General features: G+C 42.3%; 1 pseudogene; it reads left to right on the forward strand.

Moving 5' to 3' along the window:
• The window catches only part of LOC143268528 (small ribosomal subunit protein eS6-like), a 43,610-nt pseudogene that overhangs the window by 12,780 nt on the left and 4,376 nt on the right, over positions 1 to 26,454 (forward strand).

Consider the following 26,454-nt stretch of genomic DNA (forward strand, 5'->3'; position numbering starts at 1 on the left):
GTTCCTGCCTTAAGCTCCTGCCATGGTTTCCCTGATGATGGACTGTGACCTGTAAGCCAAACGAACACTTTGTCTCCAGGTTGCTTTTGGTCAGTGCCTTGATCGCAGTAGCAGAAACCCAACCAGAACAAAAGCTCCATCCCATTTTGCTCAGAAGTTTTGGATTGTCTCTGGTTATTGTTTTCTTGTCATTTTCTCACATAGCTCATTTTTTTCTGACACCCTGCAGAACAAGGTTCCCACGTGGCTAAAAATCAGTACTGTAGTAGGACACGTGCTTCATTTCTTTTTTCCCTTGTCATGAAAGTTCTATTGTCCCATTATTGGTATGAAGGTCGCCTTGCTGATTCAGCAAGAGGGCAATGTATGGTTTGATTTTTTTTTCTTTATTATCTAATAATTAAGTTTTAGAGGAGAAAACTGAACAGCCGGAAGTAGTGGCATATTAACCTACAGAGGAATCCTTGGTTAAGAGAGTCAGTAGATGTCATTTTACTAACAGCCATAATTCCGCCCACTTCTAGGGGAGCCAGTGTACCCAGCTGGCTTTGTGTTGCTCTTGCAGAACGTGTGACAAGAAAACAAAGATTTATTTGTCTTGTGACCCTGAGGGTCCAAAGGCACAGCGCCCACGCTGGCTTCTGGTGAGAGCCTTGTAGTAGATGACACCGATGGCGGGAGACGACCCGCCCACAGCAGAGCAGAGAGGAAGCAAGAGACCTAGGTGAGAGTCGGGTGACTTTCAGAACAATCTGCTCTCGTTCGGTTTAGTCCAGCCGTCTCACAAAACTGGGTGTCCTCCTGAAAGACAGCATTCGTCTTTTCACGAGGGGAGCACCCATGATTTCATTGCTTCATCCCACTTCTTTTTCAAGTTAAAAATTATTTTATTTATATGAATGTTCTGACTGCATATCTGTATGTGTCTGCTGCCCACAGAGGCCAAGGAGGTGTTGAGTCCCCTGGAACTGTTTTTATAGATGGTCGTGAGCCACCATGTGGGTGCTGGGAACTGAACCGGGTCCTCCATAGAACTAGCAAGTGCTTTTAACTGCTGAACCATTTCTCCAATGCCCTTCTTTATTTTTTTTAAGGAATAGAGTTTCTATTTATTCCTTGACAATTTCATACATGTAAACAGTGTATCTTGATCACATCCACAGCCACCCCCTTGTTCTTCTCTCCCCAAACACCCCCAACAAGTCCCCCTCCCTGATTCATGTCTTTTCCTTTTTTTTGTGTAGCCTCCTCAGAGTCCAGTCGGTGCTGTATGTGGGAATGCTGACTGACCTTGCTGGCTTGATCTCTGTGCAGGTCTTATGCAGTCACCACAGCCACATCATGTTCAGAAGACAACATTTCCCAACATTCATCTCCATCCTCCAACTCTTTTTTTTTTTTTTTTTTTTTTTTTTGGTTTTTCGAGACAGGGTTTCTCTGTGTAGCTTTGCGCCTTTCCTGGGACTCACTTGGTAGTCCAGGCCGGCCTCGAACTCATAGAGATCCACCTGGCTCTGCCTCCCAAGTGCTGGGATTAAAGGCGTGCGCCACCACCGCCCGGTCATCCTCCAACTCTTACATTCTCCCCAGTCCACAATGTCCCACTGGGGTTGGGAGGTGGTCAGTGGTAGGACTTTTATATCTTATTTGGGACTGAGCACTCGATCGTCACTTATTCTCAGCACTTGGACTGACTGTGAACCTCTGCCTAGCTGATGGCTGTTGTAGAAAGAGGCTTCTCTAGCCAAAGTTGGGGGTTATACTACTCTGTGGAGGTAAACAAATATGTAGAAGGAACTTTGACCATATGTCCATGTTGGAAGCAACTAGAGCTGTTTAGCCCCTAGGGCTCGTGGCCTTCCCAGCCAGGGGCTTTGGATCCTGGTTCTTAGTAGCTATTTCTCAAATGTACTTGTCCAGAAACTCTTCGTTTAGATCACATTATAAGGGAAATTCATGTGTCTTAGGACACATCTTATCTTGTTCTAAATATTCTAAATGTCATATTTTAAATAAGCCATGTCTTTAGGATTCTAGGGACTTGATGAGACTGCTTTGGTTTTCCTATCAGAGAATTACTTTTAGTTCATAGAGTACAACTAGCTAGCATCCATTGACAGATTTGTCAAAGATAGTGCTATCAGAATGGGTGTGGCTCATACCTGTAATCCCAGCATTTGAGGGGCAGAAGTAAGAAAACAGTTCAAGGCCATTCTTGGCCACGTATTGAATTCAAGTCCACAATAACATTTATTACTATATACAGTTGCACAGATGCCCTGGTAGACATTGTCTATGGCCCAGTCAATAACTTTCCATGACTATTCATGAAGACATTTAAGTCAACAACAGTGACAGTTGTATTTCATCTGGATCTTTATTTCATATATATATATTTGGTTTTTCAAGACAGAGTTTCTCTGTGTAGCTTTGTGCCTTTCCTGGGACTCATTCTGTAGCCCAGGCTGGCCTCGAACTCACAGAGATCTGCCTGGCTCTGCCTCCCGAGTGCTGGGGTTAAAGGCGTGCACCACCACAGCCTGGCTGGACCTTTATTTCTAAACTGTCCAGATTTTATAAATTTTAGTGCTGATTTTTTTTTTTTGCATTGACTGACAGGGAATTCAGAGTGAATTCTAACACTCTTAACAACAGCATATGGTTGTGTGGTATGTACTCTGTAGAGATTTCATTTTGGTTTATATATAATTTCTTTGTTGTTTTTGAGACAAGATCTTGCTATGTAATTTGGGTAGGCGTGGAACTCACTATGTAGACCACAGTGGAGTTGAACTTGCAATGATCCTCCTTCTTCTGGCTCCTGAGTACTAGGATCACAGGTGTGCATACCACATGTGGCAAAGACATAGCCAAAGACAGAACAAGTTTTTGTCGGTATGGGGAATTGAACCTAGGGCTTACATATCTTGCCCTATCACTGAGCTCCATACCATACTTTCCACTTACTTGATTTCTAAAATTTAAAATCATATTCACTTCTCTTTCAGTGAATATTTATTTGGCTCCTTCTATGAGCCAAGCACTTAAGTAGATATTGGAAGTATAATCATGAAGGAGCTACAAGTCTTCACTGTCCAGGTAGCAGTAGATACAATTCAGTAAATATGCAATATATTATATCCAGTATAAGAACCTGATGCAAAAGTAAGTAAGAAGTAGCTAATTCCTTTGCTAAGACTAGGACCCACTGTAAAGGCTCCTATGTACCACCAACAGAAAAGAGCTTCAAACAAACTGGCACACTGACTTTACCAGATTCCTTCTTTATCTCGCTGTCAAAAGCACTGGGGCCCAACCTCTGCTGCATCCACCACGTCCTGGTGCTGCACCAATGCTGGCCTCTTTTGTTTGGGGGTTTGAATCGACATCCACTCTCCTTTCCTGATAGAAGATTCTGCCAAGTCTCATAGCTAAATATACCTGGTCTTGGATAACCTGTGTTTTCAACAGCTGCAGGTCTGAGGGCCCGATTTTGCTGTTCAATGGAGAGAGAGATAGAGAGATAGAAGAAAGAGATAGAGAGATAGATAGAGGGGGGGGAGGGAGAAGGAGAAAAGGGGCAGAAGGAGGAAGAAGAGGAGGAGGAGGAGGAGGAAAGGAAGAAAGTGGCCAAGGCAGCAGCAAGAGGAACATGAGGACATAGTTATTCAGTAGGAACTTAGTAAGAAAAGGGAAAAATAGCCAAATCAGGACCCAGTGGAAGAGCTATCAGAACACAGGCAGGCCACAGTGGTTTGGGGCCTTAGGAAGAAGAGAGTTTTGTTGGCATTCAATGCTACAAAGCAATTGGAAGCTGGGTGGTGGTGGTGGCAGCGGCGGCGGCGGCGGCACACGCCTTTAACCCCAGCACTCAGGAGGCAGAGCCAGGTGGATCTCTGTGAGTTCCAGGCCAGCCTGGTCTACAGATCGAGATCCAGGATAGGCTCCAAAAGCTACACAGAGAAACCCTGTCTTGAAAAAAGGAAAAAAAAAAAAAGAAAGAAAGAAAGAAAAGAAATTGGGAAGACTAAATATTGAACGCAGCTGGTAAATTTGGAGATGCCACAGGCAATGACAACCTTGCCAAAGGAGTGCTAACTGACTAGTGAGGACACAAGGAGTTAAGGCTTCTCTAACCTTTGACCACTGTAAGTACCAAGGCAACAGGAACAGCAAGCACGGACTAGCTTCTCAACACGTGGAGCAGAAGGAAAGGGTGAGCTGGGGTGGTACCTCGGAAAGAGCTAGATAGGGCGGCCCTCAAGGGAATGGCAGGATCAGTGAAGGGTGAGTGATTTCTTCAGTGACCAAATGTTTCACCAGCATGCATCTCTTGTCATAAGAGACTGACGAGATGGAGCTATGCTGTGGTTGCTTGGCATTGGGATAATGCGTACAGTCAACATTCTGAAATGCTTCTTAAAAGGGCACTTGAGTCATAACCTAAATTTTTAGGAGGGGCCGTGATTTCCTTATCTGCTGTATCTTGATCAAACTTTAGATAGCCTTAACCTAATATTTGAAAAGTGAATAGTTTAAACTCATTTGTTGAGCTGTTCCTTTGCCCTGGGGCAATAGCCAAACAGTTACGACCAAACAGAGAGTTTTGCAAGCAGAATATCTACGTTGGCAGCCGCTGCCAGGCTGGCAGCTGTCCTTGATGAAAGTCACAGGCTTGGCTTGAGTGGAGAGAAAGCTCAGAGGTTGAGGACTTCCCTATAGACAGAATATAGGATAGTACTTCAGGTAAAAGGACAATGGGGTAAAGAATTTCCTGGGCTTCTGAATATGCCACAATACACAGAACACACACACACACACACACACACACACACACACACACACACACACACACACTACTGGTCTTCCTCCTTGTATGACTGCTGAGACCCAAGGTTGCTCAGAATAAGATTGTGGTCATAGTGTTTCCAGAGAGGAAGCATGCAAGGAGTCCTGAATGGTCTTCCTGGGTTGTTGGCTTGGCTACCTCTGAGTCCACTGCCTCTGGGCTGGGACCCCTGTTATTCTCCATCTATTTCTTTCTTGCTGAGCCCTGACATCTGGCTTCCTTTCATCCTTTCTGTAGATATCTATCCCACAGTGACTTGTGTCCTTCATCGCCAGTACTTGGGGACTCCTCTCTACCTTGATGTCTTCTATCACTTTTTCCCTACCTGTTTCTCCAAGGATCCAGTTCTAGGTCATTGAATTGAGGGTGGTGGCCCTAATATCACCTAATAATGTCAGCTACCTTCAGTGAACGTTTACTGCACCCCAGGCACTATTTTAGCGGCTTTGCATTAGTTATTTTTCATTTTTATTGTTGTGAGCATTTGAGGTAACAAACTTGCAGAGGAAGAAATAGGACAAAGCTTATGTTGCCACGGCCACATAGCCAGGAAGTTTGAGACCCGAGAGTCCAGCTACAGAGCCTCGGTACTAACTCTGTGTCATACTGTCTCTTGTGTAAATTTAGATGTAAAGTAGCAAAACCAAAGTCATTCCTCTACTCCACCAGGAGTCAGAATCCCAGGAAAACACTTAACACTGGGAGAATCCGGACAGACACAGAACCTGGCAAATGGCCCTAAGTCTCAGCATTGAATGCTTCCCTCTACCTAAGGCCTTAGGTTCCTGATCCTAACTCCAAAGTAAACTGTTCCCTCAGATAGCTGGACAGGTCTAGAAAAAGAGGAAATGCCTGGTGGGAGAGGAAGGTGGGGCAGAGATCAAGGCTTTTACTGCCAGTCCAAAAACCCTTACTGGTTTTCGTTGGACTCACAAGTGAAGCCCCAATATGGGTAAAAAGAGTTCCTTCAGAAAGATGTTGAAGCTCTAACCTCAATACCGACGAATGTGACCTAATTTGGAAATAAAGTTTTAGCGTATGCTCAAGTATAAACAAGGGAAGGCCAGTCAAATACGACTCTGTCTTTAAGATAAGGGAAATTTGAACACAGAGACAGACACTCGCACAAGGAGAATGCATGTGAAGATCAATGTAGAGATCGGAATGATGCACCTACAGGTCAAGGGTGCCAAAGACTGCCAGCCAACTCCAGAAGTTAGGAGAGAGGCAAGCAACCATTTCTCCCTTGCTGCACTCAGAAGGAACCAACCTTGTGAACACCTTGATCTTAGATTTCTAATCCCCAGAAGTGTGAGACAGTACATGTCAGTGTTTAAAGTCATCTCACATTAGTCCTTTTTTGCTCCAGCCCTGCTAAGAACTAGTGTAAATCCCAAACACCAACGTCCCATCTCTATACCTGATTGGGTATGTATGCAAGAGTCCAGGCTAGAGTTTATAGCTGCAAATCACAAGGACCTCTCAGGGACCCATTTTCCATATACCTTCAGGTCTTTTCAGAAACCCTGAAGCAAACAGGAAGGAAAGGGAATATAAAACCAAACATGGCAAAACCCTTGATAACAAGGACAGAGGTAGAAGCTACACCCAGTCCTCATGTCCTTATGCATTTTCTAAACTGGATTTTGTTTTGTGTGTGGTGGTGTGGACTAAGACCAGGGTCTCACACATGCTAGGCAAGTGCTTTGCTTTTGGAATTGTGCTCTTAAGTTTGGTGTTTATTTTGAAGGTCTTAATGGCACTCAGAATGCTACATTTTCAAAATGGGAACTGGGTATGTGCCTATACTACTCACCCCTGGGAAAGCTGAGGTGAGAGGACCACTTGAGCCTAGAAGTAATACAATAACAAGTTAATACAATAACAAGTTAATACAAGCCTCCATCTCAAAAATGAAAAAAAAAAAAAACCACCCAAAAGATGGGAGATTTGTCCTACAAGAGCCTTTCATCCTCAGCACCCTCTGATGGTCCTTTCCACTGATGCAGGGTAGTGGACTATGGAAAGCCAGCTCTGTAAGATTAGCCTCAGCAGAGCATAATGAAGAAGCATGGTATACTCTTGGCAGAAGTAGGTATCAATGTTGTCACGTTGTCAATAGCTGCCATTATTTGATTAATATGGACCCAAGGAGACACTAGAATCCATAAGCATGTTGGAATCAAGTGGGAGTGTCCGAAGTCTCATCACTCTCAAAGGTCTGCAAGGACTCTGAGAACAGGGGTGGGAAACGCTGCAACTCCCAGGCTGTATGATCACGTATCAACAAGCCTTCTCAGGGTCAAGGTTAACCCATCACCTGTGTCTGAAGTTCAAGTCAAGGTGGGGGTCCACACTATCTCAAATTGAGTTTTCCCTGGGACAGAAGAAATGATAGCAAACCTGGTTTAGTCAAAAAGCTTCTAGGCTTCCCTTCCCTTTTATCCAGTAAAAGAATTCAAGCAACATGCACACATGATATTAGTAAGCAGGCATGTTTTCGCCAGTGGATAAAAGGCCAACAGGAAGGACTAGCTCGTTGTCCTGAATGCAGGATTATGGCCAATTTGACTTGACTTTCCTCGATCGGGTGCAGAAGATGGGCTGCCACAGGAAGCCCAAGACAACTTCTGATTCTACAGTTTCACAATTTTGTCTTAAATCTCCCAACATGGGAGATGTACAACATGGTTGTACAAGTAAGATGCGATTTGGGGACATGTTCTCAGGCATTCATTTTGGAAATCAGAAAGAGGAAAATAAATTGCAGTTATAGCGTTATATACACACTCTCTATGTTCCCACGTTGACACAAATTAGCATCCGACTCTTAAATAAAATAGTCTAGTAATACCAATACAATGATAAAATGTTATTCGATGCCTTTAATAACTAAGCAAACGTTGGTTGGGTGGTTACCCGTGGATGTGAAAAGGCACGAGGTGAGCTGGAAGACGTAATCACACCAGTCGAGGCCACTTCTTTGTTCCAATTCTTCTTGCAGCTCCAGTGGCGTTTTCTGTGACCCTTCCTGCCCAGGATTTTTCTGTCATTCACTTGGCCATTGTCAGAATGTATGCCTTACTCCAGTCCTCAAAAGAAAATGTCTCCCCAAAGATCAAAATCTCTATTTTTACCCACACAGTTCACGCACCGCAGCGTTGGCTTTATCATTAACATTAGTGAAATTTAAAGGTACACTATTAAACATTGTCATGGTGGTCGCTATAGAAATTTTGCCTTTTACAAAGAGGGGCCACATAATAGGACTCTACCTGCCAATTGCAGGGGACAGCCGAGGCTTTCACTGAATGGACTTTGTGCTGACAGGCTCTTAAAAGATTGTGTGTGTGGCCTTTAGCCCTTGAACATGGCAAGCATTTTCCATGGATAGTAGCCTTGAAAATCCTATGGCCCGTAACAAAAGGAGAATTTCCCTTCTTTTATGGGGTCAAACATATGTCGCATACTTCCCTGTCAGCCCTGACCACAGACAAGATCCTTTCATCGTCAGCATACATAAAGCCTGTAATTATCAGCCACAGGTAGTGGCCACCTGCTCATGGAATAGGCAGAAATGGAAATGTGATGGGGGCTGTAGCAAGAATGCTCCTTTTGAATCGGCCCCAAGAGGCCCTGCTCTGAGGGTCTTCGAATAGATAGGATTTAAATCAGCCTCCTTTTGCTCACTGACCTGGCAATTTCAGAGGCAGAAGGTAATCATACATAGACAATTATGTCTCTGAGAACTTCCCAAACACTTCCATGGAGGCCATGGCTGCATTGAATTCCACACTACTGTGTTCTCTGGCTTAACTGAATGCTGCTTTCAGGCCCTGGTTCATTTGTTTGGTATTCATATTGATGTTTAATTATGCTCTTGTGAATTGCCCAGATCTCCTTTAGGACCCAGGATTCATTCTCTCAGCTCTCAGGAGGGTGGCCTGCTGAAGAACCATAGCTGAGATCCTCTTCAGAAACTGTCTTCCTCCCAGAAGAGCAGCTGGACACAGGCACACACTCCTCCCATGGCAGCCCAAGTCGGCGATCACTCCCTCTATGCAGAAGTAAGGGCTCACCCTCCTATCTCATTTCTGGGATAGTGCTGAAGGGGCATTCCAGGTTCGAAGCTCCCTAGGGGGTCTCTCGTGCTCACTGAACTGGAATCCAGTTTCTCTTTTTGTCCCATTGTCTCTCTTGCCCCCTTATGGTTATTGATCGGATTTCCCAAATAAACTATCTGCATATAACCTAATATAGATTTTTAAAAATCATCTCATATTTCCAGTCTTATGTTATGAAACAAACATTGAAATTCAGAATGGTGACCAGACGTTTCACAGTCTCAGATTTAGACTCCTGGAATGAAAGGATCCAGCCATGTAATGCCAGCCTCCTGTGTGGCTTTGATCTAGAACCACTTGACTCAATCAGTCCATCAGACATTGTCTGTAACTCTTAGGATCCGCTTTCTGTACACATTATTTCTATAGAACTTTGTTGCTTCCAGATTTCCAAAATAAGCCTTAAAATCTGATCTGTTTGACATCTCCCTTTGATGTTGGGCAAGGATATATATATATATATAACTTCAGTTAGACTAAAGAAATAACTTCAAGAGATCTGATATACAACATGGAAAATAACAATATGCAATATTCCTGGAAATCTCTAAGGGATTAGATTCTAAGTGATCATTTCACAAAAAAGTCTGTGGGGTAGTGCATATGTTGATTCCTCCAGATTTAGCCACCCCACAATACGTACAGAGTTCAAAACATGTGTACCATTACTACATGCAATTTCTATGTGTCAATTAAAATAAGTTCAAGACGAGAAAGGCTGGGGTTTCCTTGCTTTGTGATCAGAGATGCGGTTGAGTTCTACGTTAATTAAGTACCGTTAAATATACAGTTGAATTTCTCTTAACCTAATATTTTTAAATCTGTGAAATGGAAACAATAATAACAGTATGGGATTGTCTTAGAGGTTAGGTGAGGTGATGTGTAAAAAGTTTTTAGTGAAGGCACAGAGTAACAGATGAGTAGATCTTCAGTTGTCTGGTAACTATGAGGTTACTAAGAGAGATTGCCTGGAGATCAGGAAGGAGACACCATGTACAGGTTAGTAACTGCTGGAATGGCGGCCTCCTGCCCTGCATGAGAAAGCTGTTCCCCTTACGAAGCACTGTGTCCTGGCCAGGTTTTTATCGTCAACTTGATGCAACCTAGAGTCACCTGGTGAAAAGGGGACCTCAGCTGAATTCCCTCAATGAGATGGGCCGGTGGGCGTGTTTGTTTCAGATTGTTTTGACTGCTGGCCTGTGTGTGAGGGTTCAATCCACTGTGGGCAGCACCATTCCCCACGCAGGGGGACCTAGGCTGGCTAAGGAAGGTAGCTGACCACGGCTAGCGGCCACACCGGTAAGCGGCGTTCCCCCATGGTTTCTGCTTGCGTTCCGTTCTGACTTTCCCCAGTGACTGACTGTTACCTGGATGTATAAAGTTAAAATAAACCCTTTCCTCCCCTCAGTTGTTTTTCGGTCAGTGCTTCATCACAGCAACGGGAAGCCAACTAGAACACACTAACAAGGAATGACAGCAACAGCCAGAGAGAAAGGAGACTCCTTCCCAGACCCGGGAGATGGCCATCACCAGCAGGAAATGACTGGCTCCTCCGTGGACTGGAGAGGGAGAGTGTGACTTTCAAAGTGGTATGCCTTGAAGAGGCACGGTTTCTGCTTACATGAGATTGCTTGAAGATGTTTGGGGAAAAAAAAAATCCAACGTAAGAACTAACAACGGCAAATGACGATGTAATAGAAAAAGCATGTTGTTTTAACATATCCACCCACCGCTAAAGGCATGTGCCTAGTGTGAGCTCTGATAGGTGTGGTGATGCAAGTCTGGAGAAAAATGCTTGGGAAAGATGAGAGTGTTTGGTCCGCTAGAGAGAGGAAACATGTGAAGGGAAGCACATCCAGGGGGACACACACTGGGAAACAGGTGTCTGACCAGATTTGTAGGCAGCCTGCCCCGCCCTGACATCCTACAAGCTCTCTAGGGAAGACGTGGCTGCTCATTAAAGCTTGCTGTGTAAATAAATCTTTTGTGGACAAATGTAAAGATGGTTGAGCCCTGTGTTAATACTGGGAAAGGTGAACCTGGATCTGGGGAACATTCCATACAATCTCCTGAGACTCATTTCTCACGGTATGGCTGCACGTTCATCCCTAAGTCAGATTGCCTTGGGAGGTCTGGTGTTTGTTTAATACTTTTTCTCTAGCAGAGGTGCATCAAGTAAGAAATATAGAGGAAGTGATGTTTCTGAGGCTAGCCCTTCCCATGTGGCTGGAGGCTGTGCTCTGAACTCAGGAGGTAACATAGTGGCATGGTCTGCTCTTAGATACTGGTTTAGTGAGAAAGACAAGGGACAGGATGAGGATATACAGACAGTGCTGTAGGAACACCTAGGAAAACACCAGGAGAACCCACAGACCCACAGAGAAACTGTAATGACAAACACACTCCACACTAGTCAAACAGCTCACTGGGAAAGTGTTTCACAGTCAAAATTGAGAAGATCAAGGCACAATCATTTTCAATTTCCCCCTATTTCAGCTCATGGTATCTGTACAGACAGTTTATTTCTAGAGGATTCTGCTCCCCAGAGAGAAATCCTGGGGAAAATATACTCTACAACAAATAGATTTTTTCAGAAAAAGACTGAAAAGAAAGAGTCAGTTAAGTAGTAAGATAAGAAAGGAAGAGTGTCTTGGATGAGAAATGAGTTCTGCGCAAGTACAATGATGCATGGAGCCAAACTGATTTGCTAATAAGCTTGCTTCTTTACTGTGAAATTAACAGAATTACTGTAAACCCAAAGCAGAAAGAAAATTTCAGAATAAACAAATGTATGTATTTGGGGCACACCATTTTAAGAGAGCATTGTTATTCAGTATGAATAAAAAGAACAAGTTGACAAAAGCAAGGAGACGTTTCAAACAGTGAAGTGAGGCTGGCGCACGCCTTTAATCCCAGTACTCCTGAGGCAGAGTCGGGCAGATCTCTGTGAGTTCGAGGCCAGCCTGGGCTACAGAGTAAGTTCCAGGAAAGGCGCAAAGCTACACAGAGAAACCCTGTCTCAAAAAAACATAAATAAATAAATAAATAAATAAATAAATAAATAAATAAATACAAGCAGTGAAGTGTATATATTTAAGATGAATTCTATCCTTGATATATGTTTTGAAAATTACAGATTTATTTTGGCATTTCTTAAACTCATCAAAACATTTTCAAATTTTCTTTAGAGATAGTTGAAAAATTTTTGTTTGTTTTTAGGGGCACTGGAGGTTGATTCTTGGGCTTTTCAAAGGCCAGGCAGACTCTCTTTCCCCACCTTCACTAGGCTACATCCTCAGCTCCATTTTTTACCCTCTCCTTTGAAACAGGATCTCACCAAGTTGCCAAGGCAGGAACGAACTCTGTCACACAGACAGACCTTGAACTTGTAACTCTCCTGCCTCAGCCTCCCAAGTAGCTGGGATGAAAAGTTTGTACCACCAGACCTGGCTCAGTAGTTGGAACTTTAGCCAAGAAATCACAGACGTGTCTTTATTTCACTAAGAAGCCCACTGAACTGTAAAGAACTCGAAAGGCCCAGTTTGGCTCTGCCATTTGCCAGCTCTGTTCCTTTGGGAGAAGACCTTGGCTTCCCCATGTCTCAATACGCTTGTCATAAAGAGCACAACAGTGCCAGCTCTCTTCTGTACTTCCAGGAGTCATGGGGTGACTCAAGCATCCGGCACTTGACTGCTCCACAGCAGCTACTCAGAAACCTTTCCTCTGCCATCACTGACCGGCAAATTTCATTGTCTCGACAAAGCACTTTCAGACAACCTAGTTATTGTCTTTAAATGTTGAAGCCTCGGTACCACTGAGAATCTGCAAAGAATCTGCTTTCAACTCCTAGAAATTTCTAGAAATACTCAAAGCAATGTTATTAAGAATAAAGACATTACCATATTGTTCATAAGACTGATAATTATAGAAACAACCCAGAATTATTCAGGTTTTTAAAAATAACTTATAGCACATCCATATATTGCATGCCCATGATGTCATTTTAAAGGATGCTGTTTTTACATACATAGGAAGGTATTCCAAGCAGCCAAAAAAGTTCTGTCTCTTGGTACTGGAATTGCAGGAGTGACTTGACATACCTGGGTGCTAGGGATCCAAACTCAGGCCCTCAAGCTTGAGTGGCAAGCACTTTTCTAGTTGGACCACCTTCCTGGGCCCTCTGTGTGCTATTTACAATGTGGTCCTGCTCCTTTCTAAAGATGACGTGTAAAGCAACTTCAAACCTTGGAATAAAATATCTAAAACTTATAAAGCTGTATAGTCATATAACAATAAAGAATTAGTACATGCACCCTTTTTTAGATTTTTCTTAAACTGATTCTTAGTGGATTTCACATCATGAATCCTGATCCTATTCATCTCCCTGTCCCTTCATATCTGCCCTCTGCCCTTGCAACCTCCCCCACCCCAAAAAATAAAATAAAATTTAAAAGAAAAACAAAAAACTAAAAACCAAAACCTCCAAACAGACTAACATACAAAAAAAAAGTCTCCACGTGGCAGCTGTAGTGTGACACAGTGAGTCCCACAGTCTACCCTTTAGTTCACACACGTTTACTTGCAAGGGTTCATTGCAGTGAGTCATTGTTCTGGTTTGAGGCCCCTGGCTTCTGCTACACCTTTGATGCTGGGTCCCCACTGGGACTCCTCTTGGATATTCTGTTGTTGCCTTGAGTATACACTCTTTTATGATTATAAAACAAGTGTGTGTGGGGAGGTGGGGGGAGCAGGGAAGACTTCCTATATATTCTGAAAAATATCAAAAAAAAAAAAGAAAAGGAAATTATTAAGATGTTTTAAGTCATGTTTACATTTAGAAGTAGTTCTATTGGGAGTCTAATACTCATTTGGAAAGCATAGGGATCCCAATATTTCATGAAGAAAATAGGCCTGTTAGAGATATACCTACAGTCATCACCATTCACATCCTTTAGAGTCATGCTGTATGTAATGTAATGTAAACAATTAGCATCTATTTTAAATACATCATAATTATATCCTTCAGATAAGACACAGTCAGTCAGTGTGACCTAGAGCCACTTGAGGCCTCTCTACCTATAAGTTTTTACTAACTTAGTAGGATACCAGGAATTCTGTCACCAAGGAGCTTAACTTCTTCAGACTAAGGAATTACTCAATACCTAAAATGCTGCATTGAAGGTCCCTCTTCCATGCTCCTACAGCATGCTGGTACTTCTATCGGAAAGTTTCTGTGAGTTTTCATGGTTTCCTATTTGTCCCTGAGGACTCAGCTTCTTCCAGAAGGTGCTGTGTCTTAGTGATGGTTTCCAAATACATTTCTCAACGGAGTACCAGTTGTGTGGAGAAATATTGAATAAAGACAAGACCTACTGCTCCTACTCCAACTGTTGCAAAGTTGAATTGTGGAAACGAGAAGGCATTTTGTAAACTATGAGCCACTCTACAATTGTACACTATTACCATCACAATGCAAGCTGATTATTTTTCAGATGATTTCCAGGTGGGAGGATTTGATGGTGGAAGTATGCTGGCCTGAATCTTCTCCACCTGATAAGGGAAAGGCTCCCTGACCTATCTTCAAGTCGCTTGCATTCTAAGGACTCCAACTTTTTGCAAGAAGGACTATTACAAAAAGAAACTAATGAGAAATGTTTCACTTCTGTTGAAAGAAAAAAAATCCAGCGATGAATGAATGGGGAAAGATTATATGGGAGTAAAGAATAAGCAAATACATAGAGTATGCCCCGAAAGCCCCAAATAGAATCTTTCAGCTATTTCATAATCTTTGGTCAGTGACATTTCTTTATAGGAGATGGAGTTCTTTGGCACAAGGCTTTTGTCCTCGTGAAAGACCTGGCTTCTCTGTCTAGGTTGCAAAGAAAATGTTTTAAACCTGGAATAATTGTCATTAGTTTCCCAGGAGACCATTTGGTTCTGATGCTAATTTGGGTCCCTGACTTGTTTTCATTGCAAGGAGGGCCTGTTATTACAGAGGAGAAGGGGCATGGCAGGCAGCTTTGGGATACTGCCCACCAAGAGGGTGCCAGGCTAGGAGTGCCAAGTTGACTCACAGTTCCACCTTATGTTCTGTGCCAGCTGGCACTAAGTTTCCCAGTTGAAGTCACCGTAATTTGGGACTGAGAGATGGAGAATTTTTTTTTTTCTTGGTTTTGACCCCAACAGAGTAAAGGTTGGGCCCAGCAAACACCCACTTCAGTCCGAGTTAGATGGAGCCAACAGGTTTGAACAAGATAAACAGCTTAGATCTTGGAATGGTTTCCTGATTAAGAAATTTCTTTTTATCTCCTCCCTCAGATGGAATGGTATCCCTAGAGGGTGTGGATACCTGGAGCTACCTCTACCCTGGCATCTGCAAATGATTGTATTTACATTACTGTGGCTTTCTCTTTGGGTGAGTAGAGCCTCAGAGATGATGGCATTGGAAGGTGTGGCTTTGCGGACCAAAGAATGTAGCTCTTACCTAATGCCTTTTATGTTCCCTAGGGAGGCAGCTTATTTGTGTATCTCAGCCCCACAGGTCTGTTTGAGAAGCTTGTTAGCTGTCCACAGTTCCATTGCTCTTTGTTGGCTGTTCACAGATCACACACCAATCTCTCCTAGGTGAGGACCACTGAGGTGCCATGTAATCACCAAGTATGAACTATGTATGCCCTCAGTGACTGATTTCATAGACAAAGGTGTTTGCGTGTACCTCAACCACATCCCTTATCCTAGAATACACTGCCCAATATGGCTACTGATCACTTGAAATGTGGCTAGTCTGCTTTGAGATGTGCTGTTCAATAAAAAACACATGGTGAAATTCTGAAGACACAATATGAAAGACAGTGTAAACCATATCAATACTTATTTGTGTGATCATTTGTTAAAATAATCATTAACAGATTGGGTTAAAAAAGAAACAATTCTACTCGTTGCTTTTCACTCTTTTGAATGCAGCTACCAGACAATTTAGTGGCTCATATTTCCCATGATTAGACAGAGCTGGTCTATAGTGAACAGTGTATATTCATTGATTCTCTTAACCCCTGCTTATTAAGTTCCTGATGTGCTGAAATGAATCCTACCTGCAGTTCCAGTCTAGGAGATAAACACATTCCCCCAGCAGGAGCCCAGAATGAGTTCTGGCAGAGACTAGCACCCACAACAATAGGGAGAGTGCTATGGGAGCCCTGGGAAGGCACTGGTAAGTTGACTGTCGAGGAAGAAGTGTAACAAACATGGAAATTGTTCCAGTATAATAAAAACTCAGAAGTCAGAAATGGAGATAAAGGCCTGATAAATCCAAGGACAGGAGAGAGTTGATTGGCTGGCCCTCTCTCTACATTTCCCCAAATCGTAAGCCACCCCCCCTCAAATCCCCCTCCCCAGGAGCTCCCTCTTTTCTCTTCCTGTTTTCTCTATCAGATCTCCTCAGTCCTCCAAGAACTCTGTGGCCAATCCTGGTCAGCCAACTGCTGACTCTGTCCTTTGTTGGCACAGTGGAACGGCTGTATGAACAGTTCTCCCACAACATTTCCCCCTTTTGTCTAAATAAAAAGGATAGGTTTTTAACTATGTTAGCATAGTAAAACTATATACAATAAGAATAATTATCAAGTAAGAAATATATTCACAATGTCCAGTTCATTAGTATTTGGCAAATTCAGAGAAAATACTCTATTATCTATCTTATGTTGGTTAGTCCAACGTTTTGCACCTAATTACTTTCTATCATATCTAAGGAAAACTGTAACTATAGCTATCTAGTTTTCAACCCCATCAGAGACCCGAGAAGGATATAATAATACTTGAGTAAACAGAATATGCAGAGCAAACAACTGCCAAAAGTAAAAAACAACAGAGACATCTGGCGGCCTGGACAGTCACCCCAGGGTTCCTCTGCAGCGTTGGGGGATCCATCTTCAAGTCTACAGGCCTAAAATATCTGACAGACTTTTCTGTGAAGCAGGAATTTTGAAAGACTGTTCTACCTTGTCTTGGCAAAGTTCAGCAGTTGCCTTCTTTTGTGTCCAGCTTCTTCAATTTGGACCTCATACTGTCAGCAGTCGAGGCAAGGGAAGTTTCTTCGCCCAGCGGCTAACTTTGCCACAAATGAAAGCAAACTCCATGTGGAGGTTCTTCGATGCCTGTCACCCTCTTTTGGAGTAAATTGGTGCTGCCAGAAGCAGGTGTGTCTCACAGTCATGAAAAGCTTTATGTTACTAAAACATTAAAATGCCATATTCTGTGGGTCTCTGAAATGTTTGAAGACCATCTATCTATTTAAAATAGGTCTCTGTTTGACCTTGAAAACATACCTAAAATGACTAAAAGTTTGATTGTTACAGATGACTACTAATCTGTATTTATTTATTATCCTAAATAGCTTTCAAGGACTTTACATTATATTTTTTAATGAGCTGCATAGGTACAATAACTTAAACAGGAATAGAAACATATAACACAGTATATCAAAAATAACCTTAAATTTGTATCAATATACAAAAATATCTTAAACAAAAGTAGAAACATACAGTATTACAAAAATAACTTTAAATTTGTATCAATATACAAAAATTTATACCAGTATAAAACATTTAAGACTAGTAGTTGCAGCTAGGCGGTGGTGGTGCACACCTTTAATCCCAGCATTCAGGAGGCAGAGGCAGGCAGATCTCTGTGAGTTCTAGGCCAGCCTGGGCTTCAGAGTGAGGAAAAGCTTTGTATCCAGGAAAGATACAAAGCTATACAGAGAAACCCTGTCTCAAAAAGCCAAAAAAAAAAAAAAAAAAAAAAAGACTAGTAGTTGCTTTTTCAGTTTGAAAGTAGATTCAATAATCTACCCTTTTATCCTATAATTTCTATATCCCCCTTTTTCTTTTCAGAACAAGATCCCTAAATCTAATTTCCTGTGACAATGACCAATAACGACTTGTGACTAATCCCCTTAAATAATGGCAAACATCCATTGAATGACCAAAAGCCACGCATCCTACCTCTTGGGAATGTAGGTGTCATATTCTTAAAATTACTTCCTACTGTGGGGGGGGGGCAACAACATCTTTCAGAGACCCTGAAAAAATTGAGATAAAGATCAAGTTCTGGGAGAGATAGCTGTTGTCCAGCTTCGATGTGATGGGGAGAGTGGAAGGCTTATCTGAAGTCCTGACTAGAGTAGTCTACAAGGCTGGACCATCTCAGCTAACTGCTTTGAAGTTGTCCTGAGCAGTTTGTAGTCCAAAGCTCATCTTTGGGAGGTGTTTGTCAACTGTGGCATTACCACAGTCCAAGTGGATTTATTGTTCCAACATCCTTTCAGAGATTCACTGTTAGGAATGGTCCTTGTTCACTGCAGGAAACTTAAACAATTTAAATGTCATATAAAGCAGATTATCAGAGAAGTTAAAGGACCACAATCTATTAAATACATCTGGGGTACACAAACTTATTTCCTACTTACCTGCTTCAGGCTCAAGCCTGAGATCACAAACAGGAAGCTAGATGAAGCTTATTTCTAGAATTACTGCTCTATATGACCATTAATATCACAACAGAAGGTTTAAATATATACATATTTACATATATTAATCTCAAAATAAAACAAAAGGATTATAAGATTAGTGGCAATAGAATAGTCCTAAGTTTGGTTTATCATCTGTCCCATACCGGGTGGCTTTTCTGACATGAGACAGAGATTTTCAATTTTCCTTTAACAAATATGCTTGGGTTTAGAGAAGAAGAGAGCCACATTCCAACTTCAAAGCCAACTTTAATTTTTAGTTGAACTGGAACTGCAAAAAGACCAGTTTCCTTATATGTTTGTAGAAGACAGTAGAGACAAACATTTGGGAAGATTTATAAGATTGTATCTTATTGTAAGTGTACTATATACCATTAGATCAATTTACCTTTTTCTTGGGGGCATTTTCTATAGATGATTTGTCCTTGTTCTTCAGATGTCTCATTTGTCCTGTGGTTTTTAGATTCCTTAGCTGGGTCTTCTAAAAAGACAAAAACCCTGCCCCAACCTTAACTTTGGGGAGTCTCCCTTTTTGGCAAATTGAACTGCATGCTGTTTGATTAGCTATCACCTTTTCTAATCAAGAGGTCTAATCTTTATCAATTTTGATGATATCCATAGTTTTTCTTCTCCTGTGCAAACAAAATAAAAACCTTTTCCCCATTGTAACACATATCCTGGTTTCCATTCTGAGGTCAATACAGCCTTAAAGTATACAGACTGATTTATTTCAGTAGTTTTTTTCTACTATCCAATGTCTCTCTGCAGCTGTTCTTCCTTTCTCATTAGCATTTAAAAATTAAAGTTAATAAATCATTGTGTAATCTATCTCTGTTTATTAAGTATATTTTTTAAAGTGCAACTAGATCTTTCTACAACTGTTTGTCCTGTAGGATTGTGTGGTATAGCTGTGATATGCTTATGTTGTAATAGGCAAAACAAACAAAAAAAAACCTGTTGCATTTTACTAGAGACATATGCTGGAGCATTAACAGTCTTAATGTATACAGGTAGTCCCAAAATGGCCATGACTTCTAACTTGTGATTACAGAATCAGCTTTTTCAGAACTCAAAGCAGCTGCCCATTGAAATCCTGAATTGGTGGTCTTTCTTGTATGGTAACTGGATAAATTAAAGTTGGTTTTCTAATAACCTTAGGCTGCAATGCAATGGTGTGGTTGGTTCTGCTCTAAATTCCTTTGTCTGTGTCTGAGTATTTTTTTTTATTTTCATTAGTAGATCTTTCTAAAGCTTGTATCTTATCAATAGTAAGTCCTTCTAAGGCTTGTATCTTATAACAAACACAAGATTCCACATATCATTTTAAATCAAACAAAAACCATTCAAACAGTGACTTCCTACACAGTTCTACAGTCCTCTCAGAACAGAATTTCTTTCAGCTCAGTGTTGGCTGCCTTCCAACTTTCTACAACATATCCATGCATACATTCCCATACATGTGATACACTCGTATCCACAAAAACAGTCACAGATATGCTCGCTTTCCCTCTTAGGCCACGTGATATCCATATATGTTTCATTTTCTTCATTTGTTTGAAGGTCCAACTTTTAGAGCCAGGAGTGGTGGCTACATCAGGAATATCAGCAACTGTGAGATGGACATAAGAGGATCAAGAGTTCAAAGCCAGCCTTAGACACAAAGGAAGTTCAAAACCAGGCTGGACTACTTAAATCCTGTCCCAAAAAGGTTTTTAAAAAAGTGGTTGGGGAGGTGTTTCAGTCAATGAAATGCCAACAATGTTAACATGAGGATCAGCGTTCAAATCCACAATAATCAGGTAGTAGCTATGTTCAACAGCATGTGCCTATAATCCCAGTGCAGGTGAGGTGGAAGCAGAAGGCTCTTCAAGGCTTTTGCCCAGTCAGTCTAGATGAATGATAAGATTATGGTTCAGTGGAAGACCCTGTCTCAGAAAGACCTACACCAGATCAAAGCAGCCAAAATCCCAGCATGGATGGAGGACAGACTCTTCAAAATCCCACCCAAAGCTGAGGAGCTATTGACAATTAAGGGCTTATAGGGGAGGGAAAGTCTGTTTTCTCCAGGGATGCAGCCCCAAGAGGCTGCCTGTGTTCCCGCAGAAGGTCTTATACCCATGCACATAAATTTGGGGTACAGCTGGAGGGGAGGGAATAAGGAGTGGGTTCATAGAATGTATTATATGCATGTGTGAAATTCTCAAAACAATAATAAGGTGAAGAAGTGATTGAGGAGGACATCCCAACCTCAGCCTCTGGCCTTTCTACACACATGCACTTTTATCCCATGTGCACACATGAACATGAATACACCCTCAATGAACACACGAACATACAAGGAAAGTCCAATTTCCAGATACTGTTTTCATTTTGGGTCACAAGGTCTTATGTACTCTAAGTTGGCCTCAATGCATATGTAGCCAAGGATGACCTGGATTCTTCTGCCTCCACATCCATAATGCTGTGATTATAGATAGTAACTACCATGAATATTAGTTTATGTGGTTCTGGGGACTTAACCCCAGGGCTTCCTGCATGCAAAGCAAGCCCTCTAACAACCAAGCTACATCCTCCAGCTCCAAGGATTGTCTTTAATTTCAATTTCCACCATAGTTCATTTTTCCAAGTTGTTCAATATCCAAGGTAGTTCAAGTTTCCAAGACTAACAAGATTAATTGGAGTTCTGAGGCTCAACATTCATTTGGGGAGTTAAACTATGTGTCTGGGCCAAAGGTGATATATCATCTAATACCATGATGATGAACACATAGAATCTCCCTTTCTCTAGACTTCAGCCCTGGTCAGGCACAGACACTCAGTGCAGGAAAGGGAAAAAAAAGGCTGCATGAACCTTCAAAGCTGGAAGAGAAGGCCAAAGACAGACTCACAAGTGTATTGAAAGCCATGATACATTATGAGAGATTTCAAAATAAAAGGAAATGATGAACCATTTCAATTAAAAGCATTAGACAATTGCCATTTTTTTAAATAGTGGAATTAAGAGTACACCTTAACACACATCACACTCAAAATGAATTGAAAATGTAAACATTAAAACATAAGCTGCAGATATTGGAACTAGATATAATGTGTTTTCTTTTTCCCTGAACCCACCTCCCTTTACCTCTCATAAGATAAATAAGGGATACTGTGATGCACTGCCCAGACCCTCCTTCAGGAGTCAGGCTCTATTGATCCAAGCTTCCTAAGGTACCAGCTGCTAAGGGTACTGTATTAGTTACCTAATAGTATCTGTGACAAAACGCTATGACCAAGGCAACTTATAAAAGAAAGCATTTGATTGGGTTAGAGTTTCAGAGGGCTGGAGTCCATCAAGGCAGTGAGCGTAGCTACAAGGAGCAGGTATATTGGCACTGGAGCAGCAGTTGAGAGCTCACATCCCAATCCATAAACAGGAAGCAGAGAACTAGCACACTGGGGGTGTGAGTCACTTAAAACCTCAAATCTGACCCTAGTGACACACCTCCTCCAACATGGTCACGCCTCCTAATCCTTCCCAAACAATTCCACTGACTGGGGACCGAATGCTCAAACATATGAGCCTACAGGGGCCATTCTCATTCCAGCCACCACAGGTGCACTGAGTATTCTTTCTTGTGACATGCTCTCAACTCTGATGACTCTCAGGTGGAGGCAAAACACCCATAGGAGACATTTGACAATATACAGAAATATTTTGATTACAAGGAGGAAGGAAATTATGGAGTTTATTTGGGACAGATTCCACATGCTGATAGATGTCATAAAGAGCACAGAAGATGACCTCTGCCTCCAATAAGCAGTAATTAAAAAACTTGACTACATTTTTGTGGTAACTGGTGGTTGGCCATGTCAAGATGAGGCTGAATGTCTCCTTCCCAGTCACCGGCTGTCAAAGTCACTGAAGTGGACAGTGAACATACCTTCATACTTCCTGTGAGCAGCACACGGCCACAGAACTAGCTGCTGATGCTGCCTGTGATACCGTGCTGAGTGCTGAGTGGAAGGGGTGTGTGGTCTGAATCAGCGGTGGGAACACAAACAGGGTTTTCCCATGAAGCAAGGTGACTTAACCCCTGGCAGAGTGTACTTGTTGAGTAAAGGATGTTCTTCTTATAGATCAAGGAGAACTGGAAAGAGCACGCACATGTGTGCTCACAGATGCATTGTACATGTTCTCAGCTTAGGTATTATTTAAAAAAAAATAAAAAAGAAGAAGAGAGAGATATTCCTGGACTGACAGATACTACTGTGCCTTGGTGGTTTGGACCCAAAAGAGCTATCGAGTAGTTTGAAAGCTTTTCAATCTCTCTGAAGAAGATGATGTCAGCTAAAATGCTGTCAGAAATCCTTAAACAAAGAAGGCAAGAAGCCCAGGACCAAAACGCCCAAAGGTACTGTTACTCCCTGGGTCCTGCAACACAAACAACGATATATTGCTCCAAAGAAACAACACGCCAAGAAAAACGAGGAGGAGGAGGCTGCAGAATATGCTAAACTGGTGGCTGAGAGAATGGAGGAAGCCAAAGCAAAGTGCCAGGAACAGACTGCCAAGACGTAGACTGTCTGTCCTGAGAGCTTTTACTTCTGAGTCTGAGGCCAGCCAGAAACACGAGTCTTTCAGAGCAACAAATAAACAATCAGCATTTCCAGCATTTCCTAGGGGATTGGCTGGGGTTTGTGCTGCAGCTGCTTCCCAGTTCAACATCTCATTTCGCCCAGTCCCACTTCCATTACATCCTCATAGGCTTTGTATCTATAAATTCTATCTATAATTTTCCCCAGGATGGATCTGTCTATCATCTATCTATCTATCTATCTATCTATCTATCTATCTGTCTGTCTGTCTGTCTGTCTGTCTGTCTGTCTATCTGTCTATCTGTCTACCTATCTATCTCCCCAGGAAGTATAGGCAGACCTAAGACCATAGAAACCAAAAATGGACCTAGGAATCTCAGGAACTTGAGAGGCATGGGAAAAGGACTACATATAAAGACTATGGAACTGGTTGACTAGTTGTTGGTTGTTATTAATATATTTGAAAGAAAATGAAAGGCAAAGGGATAATTCATCACTAACCAAAAGCAGAGTTCCTTTGGCCATGTGTCATTCTGGTTCCCTACAGTTTGAGGTCCAAAAACGCTGGGGACCAAGATCTGGACTCAGTTTTAGAGGCGGAAGAGTTCCAAAGAAAGAGAACTCCTCAACGCCAGTATGTTTCCTACACCAAAACCAAAGGCTCTATTGGGAGTGGGATTCTGAGACTTGAGATAGGGTCATGTGTCTTTCTGCTCTCAAGAACACTGAAAAAAGATCAGGCTGAAATGTCTAGGTCTGCAGAAAGGGGGCCACTCTACTTTTTGCTAATGGCTAGTGCTTCTTACCTCTCACTCAAGACGATGAAGGCCTCTCCTTGCTAGATCACACAAGACTTTCTGAGGACCTACCTATACCTTCCTTTCTGGCAACTAGACCAAAATCTAGGATCAAGTTACCACATGACCCAGCCAGGGAAGTGCAGAGCCTATAAGGAAAATAGAATATATACTAAGCATCTTTGGGACAGAGTCAAACGCATTATTAGAAGCCAAGACAGTACCAGAGAGCCCAAAGAGTCAAAACAAAGGGACATAATGTAAAGCTGGATAAAGAAGAGGTTTTCAATAAAGAAGGTTCCAATATAGGAACATTCACCCGAGACATGAAATTTAATTCCCAGTAGGGGCCCCAGGAGACAATGCTAGCATGATGTGGGGAGGTTGGAAAAAGTAAGGGCCCAGATTAAAAATGAAATCCTTGACAAATTGTGGAGAACACGTTCAAACAGGTGAATGAGCATGCCATCACATACATAACGTAAAACTAAAATAGGCCACCAGTAGACAATGTGTATCAGGGAGACCTGCACAGAATTCTGCTTATTAGAGCAATAGGAATGTGCTGCTGTAGGCCACTACTGCTGAGCAGCCCAGTGAGGACGGCCTTCTGTGATCTGTGGCTCAGGCAGGACGCTTATTACAGAACTGCTAATTGTAGGACAGTGATGATGTTGATATAGAGACTACACCATGGCCCCCGTCAAAAGCAAGATTAATGCTGGGTATGGTGCACCCACGTATAATCCTAGCGCTTGAGGGGCTAAGGCAGGAGAATGGAGAACTTGAGGCCAGAGAGAGCCACATGAAAGACTCTGTATCCCCAACAGGGCAAAGTGAAACCATTGTAACAATGAGCAATCCTGCAGGAGTTGCATTCAGATGGGCTGACACTAAAAGAATTGTGGAGACGATTAGTAAATGCAGTACTCCCAGAGGCAGGGTACATGAACAAGCAGGAAGGATATTACTTAATTTGCACACCGATAATGAATGATAAAGATTCTGACACAGCCAACTCAATGGTGGAAAAAGTGATCTTTCCTAGCTTCTGAGTCTGAGTCAATTCTCAGACACTTGTAAAATGAGATCCACATGTAAAATGAGAGACTTTGACTGTGCGGCTTCATGTCTGGAATATAATGCAATGGTTATCTAGGCCTCCCTCGAAAGGGTCCTATGACCATAGGTTAAATAACTGCAGAATAGATAATAGAGAATACGCAGAGATTTTTGTTGATGATTGGATGTAGGATTTGAGTTGACAATGATATCTGGAGATCTCCACTTTTTTGAATACCCCTCTTATTAGTGGGAGGTGTTGGAACCATATAAAGCATGAGGTCCTAATCAACTCATTCTGATCGTTAACACAGACCCAGTCAATGACTTCTTTAATGACCCTTGAATGTTCATTTGTAGTGAACGTATTTGATGGTTGGAAGAACCCTCACCTTGGCTCATTCTTCTTTAAAGTGAGTTATCAAACTTGGGAAGGCTAAGTGGAAGCCCCTGAACCTGTTTCTCCACCCCCCACCTTAATTATCATACCTTGAGGAGAACTGCAGTAGTGCTGCCTTGAAGACGTAAAGGATGTGGGTGCATGGTGTATTTTTGCACCCACCGCCTGATTTTTGACTGCAGAGGGACACATGCATCCATCATGGCCTAAGCACATCCCGGTGACTTCTGCTGTAGAGGTTCATAGCTCTTGGGGATGAGAAGGCCCGTTCAAGTACCTAGACCAACAGAGATGCTCACAAGGGTGGAAGGAATCTAGATTGAGCAATGAAATAGGAAAATGACTATCAACCTGTGTGGCCCTGGAGACCAGATACAGCAGCAGGCGCTAGCACATACTTCTACTTCCTTTCCTTTCATGCACATAGACAGAAAAGCAATACTAACCAGAACCCTGGAGAGGCTGCTTCTACATGGAAGGAACTGACTGACTACGGGAAGCAGGCAGTTCCAAAAAGCACACCACCCAGGCACCTTCCTTCAGGGCTTCTGCACTCATTCCCCCTAGCTCTTGGGAGTGCGGTCTGTTGAAGGTTAAATTTCTTCTCTGGAAATTTCCTTAGCCAAAGTGAACGGTCTCACTCAAGGCTGTGCCCCTTCCATTACACAGCCTCTGTTCAATGACCACTTGTGACTGGGCTACAAAACCAGGCATCCTTAACTCCATCTGGGACAATTCTGAAAGGCCATTCTAGACCCAGAGCTCCTCATAGGATGGACGAGTGCTCCAGCTCAAGCAATCACAGCTTAGTGTTCTCTGTTGAGTCTTTCAAGGATAGGAATACCCTGCCCTTTTCCCAAGCACACACCCCAGTGAGCTTCTGCATGCAACCGTCAATCTAGAGTCTATTGCCAAAGAGACGGATGTAGACGGTATGCAGTGCCTTTGAATAATTGCAAAGGGTGCGTGTTTTTCAGTTGTATTAAAACAGCTAAAAGGTATGCTCTAGGGCCTAGAGTCTAGAAGACAGCATCTTCTTTGCTAGGCCTTTTTGTTTGTTTGTTTGTTTTAAAATAAATTTATTTATTCATTTATTTTACATCCTGGCTGCAGTTTCC

Source organism: Peromyscus maniculatus, chromosome 14 (assembly GCF_049852395.1).
Source record: "Peromyscus maniculatus bairdii isolate BWxNUB_F1_BW_parent chromosome 14, HU_Pman_BW_mat_3.1, whole genome shotgun sequence".
NCBI lineage: Eukaryota > Metazoa > Chordata > Mammalia > Rodentia > Cricetidae > Peromyscus > Peromyscus maniculatus.